Below are 15,762 nucleotides of genomic sequence, written 5' to 3'. Positions count from 1 at the left end.
GGTTATCTTTTCCTGACTTATGTGCCCTACCACATTTCATAGTCTTGCTACAACACTGCAAGTATTGCAAGAAAGAGGAAAGTCATGAAAAGGTGGGAGGAGAGCTTTTTTGTTTATTTTTAATCTTTAGGAATGTACCAGGCTGCCAAGTTTTAGAAGTGTGAGCTTCTCTGTAAAATCAAAGCAATCAGTATCCAGTTTTCACATAAGTCTTCAGTTTTTAGTTTTCAGTCTGCTGGTTATTTCTACCAGTTGACCACAGGAATCAGTTAGCTGTAGCCCAGAAAGACTGGTATTTGTGCTCATAAAGTCAAACAGTTTCCTGAGGGGTCTGATAAGGTCAGCAAGGATCTGGTGAAAAAAAAAAAAAAAAGAAAAAAGAAAAAAGAAAAAAAAAAGGGATTGGATCCTCTCTCTCATCTAAAGTTCTTGCTTCAGCTCCTTGAATTTCTACCCTTTTCTGGAATGGTTGAAAAACAAATCTGCACTGTTAAAACTATTCTTTTCCCAAGCCCCTTTCAGAACACAAGGATGCTACTTCTGTAAGAATTTAAAAGGAAATACATGTCTGAGACGGAAAGCAAGAATGGAAAATTTCAGTACAAATAAATGGTGAATGTTTGGCAGCAAGGACAAAGTTTTGTAATACATTGTAAGAGAGAGGTTGTCTTGTTAGCATTACCAGTGGTCAGATTTCTAAGCAAAGAAAAGAATGTGCCTGTTGGAATGTTTTTTCTTTTGCAGAAAATGCTCCAAAAGGCTGCTATGTGGAGAAATAGCAGGGTTTTTTCCAATGGAGTCCAGTATGTTCCCCAAAATATGCCTCTCCTCTCTTTCTCTTCCTTTACCATGTCCCAGCCTTGGCCGAACATTTTAGCCACAAGTTTTTTTTCTCCTCCTTCTGTACTCAGCCTTCCCAGCTCCAGCCCATTTCCTTCTGCATTTATTTTACTGAGATCAGCCATGCTAGCAGAACAGAAAAGGAAACAAATGGCTTTATCTTGTGTTTTCTTCACTCTGTGATGGAAAGATTTGGTGCCATCTTATCTGTCCATCAAGAAGGTCAAGTTAAAGTTAATTACCATTATTAGGAATGCAGGACTGCAGCTGCCAGGTTTCAAGGACTTTCTCATCTCCCTTTAGGAAATGACCCAAGGTTGTACATTTCTCCACAGAGTATCTATTGCTTTTCCCAAGGATACAAATCTGGCTGACTTAAGAGGGCTTTTGCTTTAGTGTGTTTCCACACACAAACACTAAAATGAGGCATTTCCACTACAGAGCAGTACTTCGTTTAAAAGATAATCAACCACAAGAAGGTAAAATGGAGCTGTGTCTGATGAGGGCACAATGTCCCTATCTCCATGTCATCACATCAGTTGAAAGCCATGGCCCCCACACTTCCCACATGCTGGATGGGTGTGTGGGTACCTGCTTTGATCTTCCTAGGTTTAGGTGAGGGCAGCAGCATGAGTTTGTTTGTGGGATGGACTAGTTTGCCTATTTGTTCCCTAACTGGAGGCAGGAAGTTCGTTATTTCTGTGCTATTCTGATGCCTTCGCCAGTTGCCCAAGCAGCTCAGGGAAGACATTTACCTGCAATACCGAGTGGGGAGGACCAGATGGCAAGAAAATGGATTACACTGGGACAAGCCTCCAGGACCTGAAACAGGGAGAAGGCAGTAACTGTGGGTAGCAAAGAGTGACCAGGAACATGTAGTACAGGAACTGTAGGATCTGAAGCACTGAGGGAGATGAGACTGAGAGTGGGGAGACATAGCCAGAAGCAGCTGAGATGGAGGGGCTGTGGACAGCCTGAGGAAGGAGACTGGGAAGGGTGGGTGGTGACTGGACAAAGAACTGGAGGAAAGAGCCTAGGAGATGGATGTTCAAGGCAGTGGTGATGAGAAATAGAAGGAGGCTGAGCTTCAAAGATGAAAGCAGATAGATACAGTAATTTCACGATTATAAGCCACACCCTTTTGACTAAAATTTTTGTCCCAACCCAGAAATGTGGCTTACACTCAGGAGCGGCCAATATATGGACGACGTTATGAATTTTGCCAACCCAGAAGTGCGAGCCCGCAGCAGCCCCAAGCCGAGCCAGAGCCCGCCCGGCCCTGGGGCAGCAGGGCTGAGCCGGAGCCCACCCGGTCCCAGCGGCAGGGAAGTGGGGCCAAGCTGGAGCCAACCCGGCCCCGGTGGCAGGGCAGCGCCGAGCCGAGTCCGCACGGCCCCAAGCCGAGCCAGTAAACTCCGTGATCCTGCAATTCTGTTACTACAGTAATTTCACGACTATAAGGCGCACCATTTTGACTAAAATTTCCCCTTGAACCCGGAAGTGTGCCTTATAGCTCAGTGCGCCTTATCTGATGTACAAAGTTGCGAAATTTGCCAAACCGGAAGTGTGAGCTGTGAGCCGTGGGGGGAGCCGGAAGTGCCACAGCAGCCGGCTGGAGGTGGACCCAAGGGCCTGCGGCACTGCCCCTGCCAGATGGAGGCAGGCCCGGGGGCCCATGGCTGCCGGGTGAAGGCAGGCCAGGGGGCCCGTGGCACCCCCCCTCCTGGGTCCAGGCAGTCCCGGGGGCCCATGGCTGCTGGGTGAAAGCGGGCCAGGGGGCCCGTGGCACCCCCCCTCCTGGGTCCAGGCAGTCCCGGGGGCCAATGGCTGCCGGGTTGAGGCAAGGCCTCTGCCAGCAACCGTGCGGGGGGAGCTGGGGGCGGAGCCTCGCTGCAAAAAAAAAGTGCACCTTATAGTCTGGTGCGCCTTATATGATCTAAAAAGTTGCGAATTTTGCCGACTCCCGGGGGGTGCGCCTTATAGTCCGGTGCGCCTTATGGTCGTATGTAATTGGCAACTTTGTGAGAGTTGCATGCGGATCCTCGCTGTGAACGAAAGTGCGGCGTTGCAGTTTATATATGGTCAAGGACCTAAACATTGCCGACACACGGATGTGCGGCTTATAATCAGGTGTGGCTTGTAATCGTGAAATTACTGTACTTTGTGGGTGAGTAAAGAAAGCAAGCAGGAAGCAATTATGAGGAGCGGAGGCAGTGACTGGAGAGCGAAGAAGACTGGAATGAGAAAACAGCTCTGATACAGGAAGGACCAGAACAAGGTAGGAATGAAGGAATCAGACTGGGAAGCTAGGGCTGGGTCACAATGTTTCCAGGAGTGGCTGGATAGCAGCTTCTCCTCCAGCTGATCCACTTAAAGAGGCTCCCTCTTAGAAATGGCTTTTTTTGGGCAGTGATCCATCCAATATCACAGCATGGTAGTTTTGGTGTTGTTGCTGTTGGGTTTGTTGTTGTTATTGTTGTTTTGGGGTTTTGTTTGTTTCTTTGTTTGTTTGTTTAATTCATTGTTTTGGAAGATGGGACAGATGAGAGTCTTGCCAAGTTGAAATGCTTTGAACCTGCAGGACATAGAAATAATATGAAATAATGTCCCTTGCATTGCAATGAAACCCCAGGTGACCTCCTTACACCAGTTGCTCTTCAGGAGCTCCATACATGGCCTCTGGCAGCCTGTGTGCTGTCACCTCAGTTGGGGTGCTACTGCTTCCCACTTCCCTTTCTCTTCCTTACCCTTTTTCCAGTCTCTGTCTCATCCAGATGGCACACTGTCCTTTTTCCTTGCACAGGTACATCAGAGACATCTGTATGTGCTTACTGTGTGGTGGAAGCACAGGATGCTCCTGAGCCCCTGTACCTGCAGTGATTGCAGTGTGCCCTCTGCTGTCTTGCTATCTGCAAATAGTCCAGAGTTTCTGAGAATTACAGAAGCTCAGTCTCCTCCCAGAAGCAATCAGCTGTGACCCACCTGCCCTTGTACTGCCTCAGCTGAGGGAGCTGCAGCATTTCTTGGCAGACAAGAAGTCAGCATTGCTTTGGGGGACATGTCTGATCTTTGCTCTGACCAAACAATGTAACCAAGTTGTTTTAAATTTTGCTCACCTTACCATTGCAGTATAAGTGTATGAAAGTAAAGAATTAATGAGGCATGACACCCAAAGGGGAGAGAGAATCAACTAGGTGGATCAGTATGCCATTAGTTTCAGCTAAATTTGTCAGGTTTTCCTGCTGTTGCTGTATCTGTGCTCACAAAAACAAAGGTCATTAACCAGGCTTATGACTGATCAGAGCAGGAGAAAGAGACCAGAAGTAGGCTGTGTGAGTTGAATGCCTGTTTACCCACTACTAACAAAGGAAATACAAGTGAAAGAGTTTGTAGAAAAGGATTAATGTAGTTATGTATTTTCAGTCAGCATTTTACATTATTTTTAGGTTGTAGCAAGTTTACACTATTAATGTGTATTAATATTATTATTACATAATAATATTTGTATTAATAAAAATTATATAATTACCATAATCCCTAATTTGTAACCATAGCCTAAATTGAAACTAATTCCTGATATCAAGTAGAGTGTAATGCTAGAGTGACTTCATCTGTGACTCAGGTTGTCTATGGCCAAGATCTGTCCAGGTCCAGGAGATATCTCAGAGCAGTCAACAGCTCCATTTCAGACCACTGATCTCCTACCTGTGGAGACCTGACAGATATTGAGGAACTCCATGTCTGGGGACATGAGAAGGGGTGAGGGTAAGCTTAGAGAGGATAAACACAGGTTCCCAGTACAGTGGTATGTCACTGTAACAAGTGCCTAGGAAGGTGGTGAAGTTTCCACCTGCAGAGATCTTCAAGATATGGTGAGACAGAGACACAGACAACCAAATAAGCATTAGCCATAGCCCTGCTTCAGGTAGGAGGCTGAATCACACAGCCCCCCTCCAGTCCAGCATTTCTGTGATTCTGCTCAAACCCATATAGTCCCAGCCTGGCAGAGGTGCTCAGCTCATATCCTCTTCTCTTTGATAGTCAGTTCAACTCTGCAAACAGCTGCCAAGGAAACAGTTTCTCTCCATCTTTCACCATCTAACCAGGTGCTCAGAGCTTATATGGACTTGGTGAAACATAGACCTAGGCTTAGGATGGCAAAAAGGAATTATGCAACACTTTTGTTGACATCTTGGACTTCCAAGTGAGAAAAAGTCAAACTCATCAAGCCAGTTGAAACGAGGCCTGGTCCAGAAGGTAGGGGTCACGAGCTCTGATCATGGAAGCCAGGCCTGCCTATGTGTTTTGCTTTGCAGAACATCATGATAAAATGCAGAATACAGCCATTGGGAATACAATACTTCTGCTCAGACATTCCTTGTTCTAAGGCAGTCCCTGCTCATGAAGCAGCAGAGTTCTTTCGTATTAGGATGCTGATAGAGGAGTCCTGGCAAATCTTCCTGCAGCCATGTAAGCTGTGGTTGTGAGTACCTGTTTGACATCTCTGCTGTAGCTTTATTTCATTTCCTAGAGCTGAGTTGGAGTGAAGGGGACATGTAGGGAACCTAATTTAATTTCTAGATGGTTCTCGTCAAGTGCCACCTTAACTTTCTTGCAAACATGAAATAAGGAATTGGAGATTTTCCTCCTCAAGGCAGATGAGATCATGATTGTTGGAGGAACTTCAGCAGAAGTCTCCAAGAGAGAGAATGGCAAGGTTACCTGAGGATGCAGAAAGGGATTTTGTGGGTCCTTCAGCTGGGTCTTCCCAGCCTGGTGACCTCCTCTGCAGTTGAATTCAATAGAGCAAGGAATCTGCAGAGCAGAGCCTAATGCTCCTGTAGTTGGTTTCTGTTTGCAGCAAGGAAGCTGCTTGATTCTGTGCAGTAAGTAGGTGGCCCAGCTTCATACATGTGGGATCCCCAGCAAAGGATGATGGTTTAAGGGAGATGGTGGTAAGAAGAATCCAAACAGAAAACCTCCCTTGGGTTTCCCCTCCCTTCCTCCAAACCTGTTTATTACAGTAATTTCACAAATACAAGCTGCACAGAGTATAAGCCACATTTCCGGTGTGTCAGCAACGTTGATGTCTTTGTCAATAAAAAAGCTGCACCCAAATATTAGCCGCACTTTCGTTCACTGCGAACTTTCAAAGTCGTCATTTAGTAACACAATCGTGGGATCGCCGGGGCTAACTGGCTTACTGCTGACCTCGGAAACATTGTTTCCAAGTGAAAAAAGACACAGACCATAGCTGCGGCAGCGTACCCTTTATTTACAAGCCGAAAAAGACATGAACAATAGTGTGGTCATTTTGCGAGTATTCCCAATGGATCCGTGTTGCCTTTAAACAGCAGCTCAGCCACACGGGCGAGAGGCCGAGCTCCGAGTGGAGCCACGTCTCCGTGCCAGCACAGATACCCCGCTCAGCCGTGTCGGCGAGCGCCTCCTCCACCCCTCTCCTTGCGAGCTGAGCGGCTCCCCCACCCCTCTCCTTGCGAGCTGAGCGGCTCCCCCACCCCTCTCCTTGCGAGCTGAGCGGCTCCCCCACCCCTCTCCGTGTGAGCTGAGTGCCTCCTCCACCCCTCTCCTTGAGAGCCAAGTGCCTCCTCCACTCCTCTCCTTGTGAGCCGAGCGCCTCCCCCACCCCTCTCCGTGCAAACCAAGCGCCTCCTCCACCCCTCTCCTTGCGAGCCGAGCGCCTCCTCCACCCCTCTCCTTGCGAGCCGAGTGGCTCCCACACCCCTCTCCTTGCAAGCCAAGCGCCTCCTCCACCCCTCTCCTTGTGAGCTGAGCACCCCCCCCACCCCTCTCCGTGTGAGCCCAGCCAGCCGCGCAGCTGCACAAGACTGAAAACACTTTAAAAAGTACAGAGAAATATCACACACTTTTATCAAACTGCCGAGGTAACTCGCCGAGGTAACTCACCGAGGGAACTCACCTCAATAACACCCCCGCCCCTCAGTAAAGCCGTCATCCACAGGCAGGCAATAAGCTGTTCTCTGATTGGTTCATTGTTGGAACACCGGGAAACCATGGATTTCAAACCATTTTGGCTCGGGACAGGACCGGCATGGTATCAGGTAAGGGCAGATATCACATTTTTGTTAATAAATTAGCCACCCCAGAGTATTAGCCGCACTTCTGGGTTTCCAGCAAAATTTTGGTCAAAACGGTGCGGCTTGTATTCGTGAAATTACTGTAATTTTCTATAGCAGGGGCAATTTGATTCCCAGAGGCAGCTCACAAAATATGAGTAAGTCTCAGGGGGGCAACAAAAAGGCCCTTTTTACCATATGCTGTTGCGTTGTCTACCACCAGACTCAATAGTCAGTTCCACAACAATGTGATTATACCTCATCAGAGTTAATTTACCAAGCTGTTTAAATGCCTGTACAGTACAGTGAGCCTCCTCCCATCACTACCATCTCTTTCATCAGCTACTCCCCTGCTAAGGATGCTTCAGTCTGGGTGGTCCCAGCAACACCCTAAAGCATTTTTCATTCTTGTCAGCAGCCTGGAATAGGGTCCTTCCTTCTGAGCTTTTGGCTTAGTTTCCCAGCCCCAGTTACAGGAGTCCTATGGAAAATTATTTGAAGGACAAGAGGCAGCTCTGATAATGGAAAACGTCTGTGAGGGATTGGAACGTTGGCTTGTAATTCTTGGACAAAACTTCCTCCTTCAGAAAAAGGAGGGGGAGAGGCTGGAGGGAAAGCATGCAGAACAAGGATCTTATTTCACTTCATTAAATGAGCACGTGATGTTTTCTCTGGAATGCCTCACTGACAGACAGGCCCAAATTTTCCAGGGACCATAGCTTTTATTTAAGTTCAGACAAGGCCATAAATGGTTGCAAAAAGTATGTAAACTCACAGCTTATGTTAATTTGTCATTTCCAGGCTCCACGATAACTCAGAGCCATGCCGTTCCCAGGTTTGCATTTCCTGTGGAGTGGAATGACGGAAAAGGCCTCTAAAAGCCCTGCCTCAGAGCATCTGGACAGATGTTGTGTGCATCACATACAGATTTGCATGGGCACAGAGTTACAAAGCACAGCTCGATCCAGACCTGCCTATGTCACCTGGCCTGCAAGTTTCTCCCACCAAACTGGGATAGGTACCCACAGGAGCCAAAACTTCCAAGCCAGTTGTTTTGAGCAGATGACCTCATACCTTGCTAAAGGAAGATAGAGGCAAGCTTGTAAAAGATACTGGAGATCAGATACAGATTGTATTCAGTATTTTGGTCTCTATCAATGCTGTGTTAAACAGCTGTACCTCTTGCTGTGGGAAGTAATGGATATAGACATTTTTAAAGAGTCAGAAGTCCAGTGAACACACTCCTTTTCCAAAGGTAGGATTGTGCTACTGTTAAAGTCAATGAACTTGTGGGTGTTGGATGCAGGATGGGATTTGGGAAGATGTCACACTTCCACCATTAATCTGTCCCCTCCCTCAGCCTCTCAGAGCCAGGCAGGCCCCTCCAAATCTGTTCAGTTGGAATCTGTCCTTTTTCCCAAGTTCTCCGATGGGGCTTTCATCCTTCCTTTTTGCTTATGGCTTGCTTTGCTCATCTCCTCCACTCTGTTGTTCTGCCAAGAAAGGTGTCTCTCCCCTCCTTCACCTTGCTTTCCAACAGAGTTCAGTGGTCACTGCAGTGCTGCACTGGCCCAGAGGAATATGTCATTTGAGCTTGCCCATCCAGCTCTCTCAGTTTCCATTCTCCTGGGACAACTCATTCGGTTTGTAAGCACAACTTCTTATCCACTTTGCCTCCTATCACTAATATTTCCATTTCAAAAGCTTTCTCTCACGAAGGTTGAAAACAGTGACCTTTTCCTTTGGATTGGCTTTGTTTACAGTTATTTATCCTTTTCTTACATGTAAAAGGCCTGGCATAAATCCTGACCCAGTGGGTCAGCTAGGCTGCAGCAATTAAAGGCCAACATGTTCAAATGTCTAAGGTCAGTCACTTTCTCCATACTTATCACATAATGGAACAACCTTGTTTTCGGGCACTCAGCAACTGCACTTAACAGCCCATGTAGTGGGCTGAGGATGATTAGCATCTCCTAGGGAATGATAGCTCTGGTTAAAGACAGGCATTTCTGCTCTGTACACAGGAAGACTAAAACCCCTTGGTTTCCACTGTCTATCCCAGGGCTGGGAGGGGAATATATGATTTCATAGCATTGCTAAGCAATGACAAGAGCTAATCTCTAGGGTGAGCTGTGTTTACTAGCACATTGCACATTTTCTTGCTTAGCAGCATATTTTTTCATTTTATAAGAGTCCCTGAACTCATGTTTGTGTTTTAGGTCAGCTGTCCTAACTTACATGGCCAACTCCCAAGCTTTCTCATATACACCATCAGAACAGACATCCTGAATCTGTGTACAGAAAATTTCAGCAGTCTGTACTTAAAAAAGGCTGTGTTGATCTTTCCTTCAGGCCTCACAGACCTGGTGACTCACAGAGCAGCTGTTCCACACCCAGTCCCCACTGACTCAGGCACAACTCACATAGCTCAAATACATTTTGGGCAGCAAATTCCTGAATGCCTACTAGCAAACATCTCAGGATCTGCCACGGTCTGGGACAGATAGCTATATGTCTGTGATCACGTTCTATGCTAGCAGGTTGCCCATCCTTGGAGGATGAAAATAGCAAAATTATTCAGAGTGCATGGGGGAACCCAAGAACCTCTGTCTTCTGGACCATAAAAGTCCATGAGGTTTTTGTATATATATAATGGAAGGATAAGGAGAAGGTAGTTACAAGACCTGAGTTTGAGATGTACTCTGACAGTCCTATAGCATTGCTGAGAGACAGGACCTGCTGCTGTGGCAATTGTTTGAATGGATTGGTGGCATCTTGGGGTGCACTCTCTTTCTACTATCACACAGCTGTAGACAGATTATGCAGATTAAGAGACAACCTTAGACAGAGCTGCTCAGTGGAGGGTCACTTCTGTGGTCTCTGAGGTCCCTTATCTCGTAGATGGATTGTGTGGTGTTGAGGCACACAAAAGCCTCTATACACAATCTTCCCACATCTCAGTAGGTTAATTAGGTCTGTGTCCTTGCCCTTCCCAAGAAGGGGCTGGCTGCACACACCCTAGCACCTCCTGTGACATTCATATTAATCCATGAAATCCCCACTGGCTCTTCCAGCACTTGGAGCTCTGACTTGGTAGCCAGGATGTGTAGATCCCACAGCCAAGCCGTAAGTGATGAGCTTTGGCTGCTGAAGAGAGAGTGCCTGCTTCTTTGTAGCAGAATGGCCGGTGCTAGCACACCTCCTGGTATTTATTCTGGATATTTCATTCAAACGTTAAGCTTGCCCCTGTGTGACAGCAGCAGTTGAGAGGTGAGACAAGTGAGTGGCATGTGGAACACTTGTGTTTTGTTGTGATATAATTGACAGATTATAACGACCTGTGCCTGAGCTCATGACATCCTGGGTTGATTTCCTGCTACATTCATGAGCACAATCCCTCTACTGTTTTAACTAATGGAGAAAGTGCTCATAATTGAATCAGGATTTTCTGGTGGCAGATAACCGCTTGCTCCACATAGGGATAGGGTACCTGGGTTATTGTATGACAGGGCTGAGTACATCTTTGTAGCTAAATGATGCAGAAAGACGAAGTAGCTGAAATTTCATCCAGCCACAGAAGAGTCCTGGGTTTGACTCTATGCTCTGACAGAAATGACCTTAGCAACTCCTCCTAAATGTGTCTGCAAAATGAGGGAGATAATGGGGAAGGGGAAGTGGAAGGCAGTGATGTTTATTTCCTCACTTTTGAAGAATAGTATCATGTGTAACAGTTTGTGCAGTGAAGTGCATGTGACATTAGCAGGTGTGGAGATGAGCTGGGACTCTGCCTTGCAGTGTTTCTTCATGGCAGTATGTACCTGCATCCTGCTTTTTGATGTAGCATTGCACATGAGGAAATCCATGTTATGAATCGGATGGGCCCATTCAGCTGCCTACACAATGGACAACTCACCTTACTTTGATACCAGTCCCAAGACTTAATTTGCTGGGTTTCTGCATTTGCCTGTTGCATTATCAAACTGTCTCTGAAGGGCTTTTGGGGTCAGATTCAAATCCAACAAACTGAGGCATTAGCACACAGGCTAGGGTAGAGCTATCTTGTTAATGACTGCCTCACTAGGATATGTCTCGGTTTAAAGGGACAGTATTACCAGGAAAAGGAAATTCAGGAACTCTCAGGCAAAAAAGGTATAGGTTGGGAATAACAGTTCTTTACTGATATATTTATAAGACAAACAAAAACAGCATCAGCTATATGAAAGAAAAAAAAACAGTGACAGAACAGAACAGAACTCAGTCTCAATCTTTTTTTTTCAGTTACCGATGGCTCTCTTCTTCTGCACAGTCTAATGGAGCAGGGCAGGCGGCCTTTCAGTCGCGGCTGCTGCAGGAGCAGGGGGGCCAGGTGGCCTCACCGCCCCAGGTGGAAGAAAGGGTGAGGAAAGAACTCTGCTCACCGTGGGCGTTCCAGTTCCCAGTTGTTCAGAGGAAGCAGGAAAGCTTTAGCAGTCTGAATCTAAGAAGCCTGATCTCAACTATGGAGAAAGGAACCTCTCTCCTCGAGTTCGGCCAGCGAGCTGCCAGAGTTCTCCTACTCTGAGTGTCTTCCTACTTGCCGAAAAACAAAAGCAGGACTCCACCTTTCTCTATTGGAGCCATCGGGCTGGTTCAGCTATTCTTTTGTCTTCAGCTCTTAACGGCTAATAGGAGAGCCATCTCGGCTAGCTTAACATAATAATGGGAAAAATTTCTAAACTTCGCCAGCCCACAACAGGATAGAAAAATGGTTTTGCTCATCTAGGTGATAAACCACATCTCTTCTGCATCAGGATAGATGTCCCAGGCAGTCTCTATGAACCAATGTCTGTGACCAGCCATCATCTACACAATGGTGGAAGCACACATCTGGCAGCTGGGACATCTCTTACTCCCCATCAGGCTGGGGGCAGCCTTGTAAATTATATTGGATTGCCTGGGAACACTGTTTTCTTCTCACCAGCTGTTGCTCTGGATGCATGAGACGTTCTTTGTACATAATGAATCACAGTAATTCTCAGGCCCTATATCCAGATCACAGCTAGTGGACCTGGCAGTTCTGAGCTGTTGGGCCATGGACAAGCAGCATTGTAAGGAGTACTTCCAGGGAATTATATCAAACTGCTTTTGGATATGTAGGACTTCTTTTGTGAGAGTGCTTTTAGTTTGAAGGTTGTGCCAAACTTAAAGGACAAACAAGTTCACTGAAAAATTCCGGTTGGAAGAGACCTCAGTCTATCCTCCCGGTCCAAGCAGGATCTCTTCTCCAGCCTTGTGCCCTCAGCCTCTAAGGGCATGTGCAGAAGCAGAGTCAAAACGAAGAGTATTTAATTCATCTGTGCTGCATCCTGGCCTGGCAGCAGTGGAGTGAACTGGCACAAGGAACATGCTGAGATAGACGCATGCTACACTACTGAGAATAGATTGACTATTTCCACACTGAGGTTTTGAGATTCATTTTTCTTTCTTATGCCATGACTTGGATCTGAGTGTAGTTCAAGCCTATGAAGTACTGTGAATATCAAGTTAGCCTCAGCCAGGCTGTGGAAAATACAGAGTGGATACAGTTACACTGACTGGACATGAGTGCAGCTCCCGGCCCACTCCTGATGGGCATGGCTTACCTGGGTTATCGCACCTGGGTGCTGGGTTGGATGAATTCAGTGAGGAAATGCTGCCTTTGGGAGCTTGTCTAAAATTAGAAAAGCTCACCCTTGAATTAGAGATACAAAGGATAAAGTTTAAGGGCCAAGTTATCAAAGTATTTAGGCATTTTACTGCTCTAGTTAATGGAATATCCAAAAGACTATCAAATGCATTAACCATTAGAGAATGCATTTTATACAAACCACATAGCCTGCTAGTGCCAGATTCGTGTGCCCTTTGGTCAGCAATGTCCCCAGCACTACCTGCAAAATAAAGACATCTACTGGGGAGAAAAAGAGGAGCACTTTATTACATCAGGTCTGAAATAGAGCTTTAAGGAATAATTATTAGTACAAATACTGCAGCTAGAGCAGGAGCAAGAAATGAGGAAACCACAACGAAATAGAAAATCACAAGTCCAAGGGAATGAAGCAAAAAACAAAGCCGGAAGAACAGAAAAAAACCCTGTATTTAACGAAGTGCAGTCTGCAAAGTAACCAAACTACAGAAAACTAGTTACAGACTCAAGTCAGCACTGCCAGATCAGGGGGACACCTGGAGAAGGTTGCTGTGGGCCTGAGTTCTCAAAGAACGTGGTGAGGTGTCCATGTGATGTATGTGTTACAGCTCTGGGGACCCTCACATTGGCCTTGTGGTCATCCTAGAGTTCATTTGGGTCTGATGCCCACATATTTGAGGGTAAAACCCTGCCCCAAGCTTTCCCCTCATGTCTTGCAGTCTTGGCCTATGTCTGTTGTGAAAACCCAGGCAGCCTTTGGCTTCCTCAGATGCCGGAAGCCTGGTTCATCAGGAGTCACTGCTCACATAGCTTAAGACAACACAGATGTCTCTGGTACCACATGAGCTGAGTCTTCTCAGCTATAACCTTAATAGGTTTGCCACTCTATACCCTGCTTCTTAATTCCACCAAATAATATTGCTGCAAATTTGACGCTCTTCAGTGGGACAGACTGTTGTCCCATCACACAGGCAACTATAGTCCTGTCATAAAGGCCACCTGCCAAACAATTTGGTTTCTTGAATTGTAATCTAAAACAGTGCAGGCAGGAAAATTGATGACTTTATCACAGCAGTGTGAGCACAACCCCATCCCTTAGGGCAAATGTTTCATATGGCAGGGGAAATGGGGACACAGGAAGGATGTGGGTGGTGGATAGGAGTGAGGTAATGTGGAGAGGGTGATATCATGGTACAGCAACAAGGGTTATGTGAGGGCTTAAGAAGTAAATTTTGGTGTGTTTAGCCTCATTTCTCTGGGAAATGAGGCTTACAGTATAATTTTGGGTGTGTATGTGTGCACACGCTATAATAAGCTTTCAGAGCAACCCTCATGAGGTGCCAGAGTGATCTTGACAGTGCATTGTAAGCTTTATTTTTGTCTCAGGTAGTTATTTTGCCAGGACCTGAGAGTACTAATATCGGTCAGCCATCTCTCAGGAGCTTACATTAGCCAGCAGAGAAAGATCAGAGGCCTTACTCGACGCGTTCCGCAAGAATCTTTATTTTATGTGAAGGGTGGTCAAGCAGGATTCTCTCGGAGACAAAGGGGAGACAGTCATATTTATAGGTTCAAGGGGGATTCAAACTACAGCCAATAAAATGTTTATACAAAGAACAGCATCCAATCTAAGTCAAAAGTTCTAAAGGTGAACTGACCAATTACACAAACTAATTTCTAACCAATTATCTTCCAATGTGTTAAGAGAGTGACTAAATTCTTAAGGTATTTGGCTCAGCCTTGGTATCTAGGAGACCTTATCTGTTATAGTAAGTTCCAAGGACCAGGGGAAGATGGCTTTGGAGGAATTGTATCATCCACAGTGCCCCAAGAAGGGAGAAAAGCCTCTGTTAAAGCTTGCGTTTTATTAAGCACAGGAGAATATATCCACCCATGAGATGAACACTTGCATGTGTCCAGGTTTCCCATATTTAACAACTTGTTACTGAATTTCAGTTGTGCAGCCACTTGGGGATAAGCATGTATCTCAAAATTTGTGATTCCATATGTATAACAAAATGTTTGTTTTAGAAATATCAGTGACTGGAAAGTGAACATCAGCAGAAATGAAATACTGCTATATGTAATAGAACAATGTCTTCTCTGTAGAGCAACGTTTCCCAATTTCTTTGGCCCACCAGAGCATTGCAACCTTCAAAATTTCAGGCAAACATCATTCACCCTTATAATAAAGCTTTTAGCTGAAAGCATTTTTATGATACTTTGGTTGTGCAGCCAGAAATGATGAATTACCTTATCCATTATGGCCAGAGCTTGAAAACACAACTGTAAATGCATTTGCTTTCCCTTTATTCTAGTGCTTCTGATTCAAGCTGTGTGTTTTGGGTCGATCACAAAAGAGCAAAGATTCCTATCAGATTTATTTGTCATGCACTTAGGTTGTAGAAACTGTTCCTTTGCAGTTTACATTTTTAAATGGTGAAAGTTTGGAATAAAAGTGAAAAGTTTGTTGGATATCATGTATTTGGTTATAAAATGTATGCCTTTGTACACAGCAATCAGGCTCTGATGTCTGCAATGAGACTGTTTTGTCTTGTGCTCACCTTTTCTGGTGCTTGTATGAGATGCTTTTTGGTTTTCACTTCTACCCGTTTCCACATGATAGAAACTAACTTGAAGAAACCCATTTTCATGTACCTAAATGTCAACACAAAATGGGAGATTTTATCCTTTACTTTCTGTTCCATATTTAGTCATTGAAGTACACAGAAGAAAAACCCATACGCACGGTGACCTACATAATCCAGCACACTGCCTACATGAGGAGGCTGCACATGGTATCAAGAAGGGAATGCGGGCACTGGGAGACCTCTGCTAGTGCTCTGTTCTGAAGGCTGATATGAGTCACTTTTACTCTCAGGAAATAGAGAGCCTCCTCATGTAACACAGCTTGCACAGAGCTGAGTATCAAGGGCACAGAAATTGATGAATCTTTTAAAATGTATTTATCATTTGCCTTTTGCTTTTTTGTTATCATGGCACTCACTTCAAGGTGACTCAGGGTGAGTCTCAGCAAACAAGAAGCCAGCCGATTTGAGTCATAACTATGCCTGTGCTGTATCATGAGGCAGGGCAATCAATGACTCCAAAACAAAGAGGTACATCATGAAAGGTGAGTTTAAAAAACCTGAAACTAAGCAA

This window comes from Catharus ustulatus, chromosome 2, assembly GCF_009819885.2.
Source record: "Catharus ustulatus isolate bCatUst1 chromosome 2, bCatUst1.pri.v2, whole genome shotgun sequence".
NCBI classification, from domain to species: domain Eukaryota; kingdom Metazoa; phylum Chordata; class Aves; order Passeriformes; family Turdidae; genus Catharus; species Catharus ustulatus.
This window is presented reverse-complemented; position numbering follows the sequence as displayed.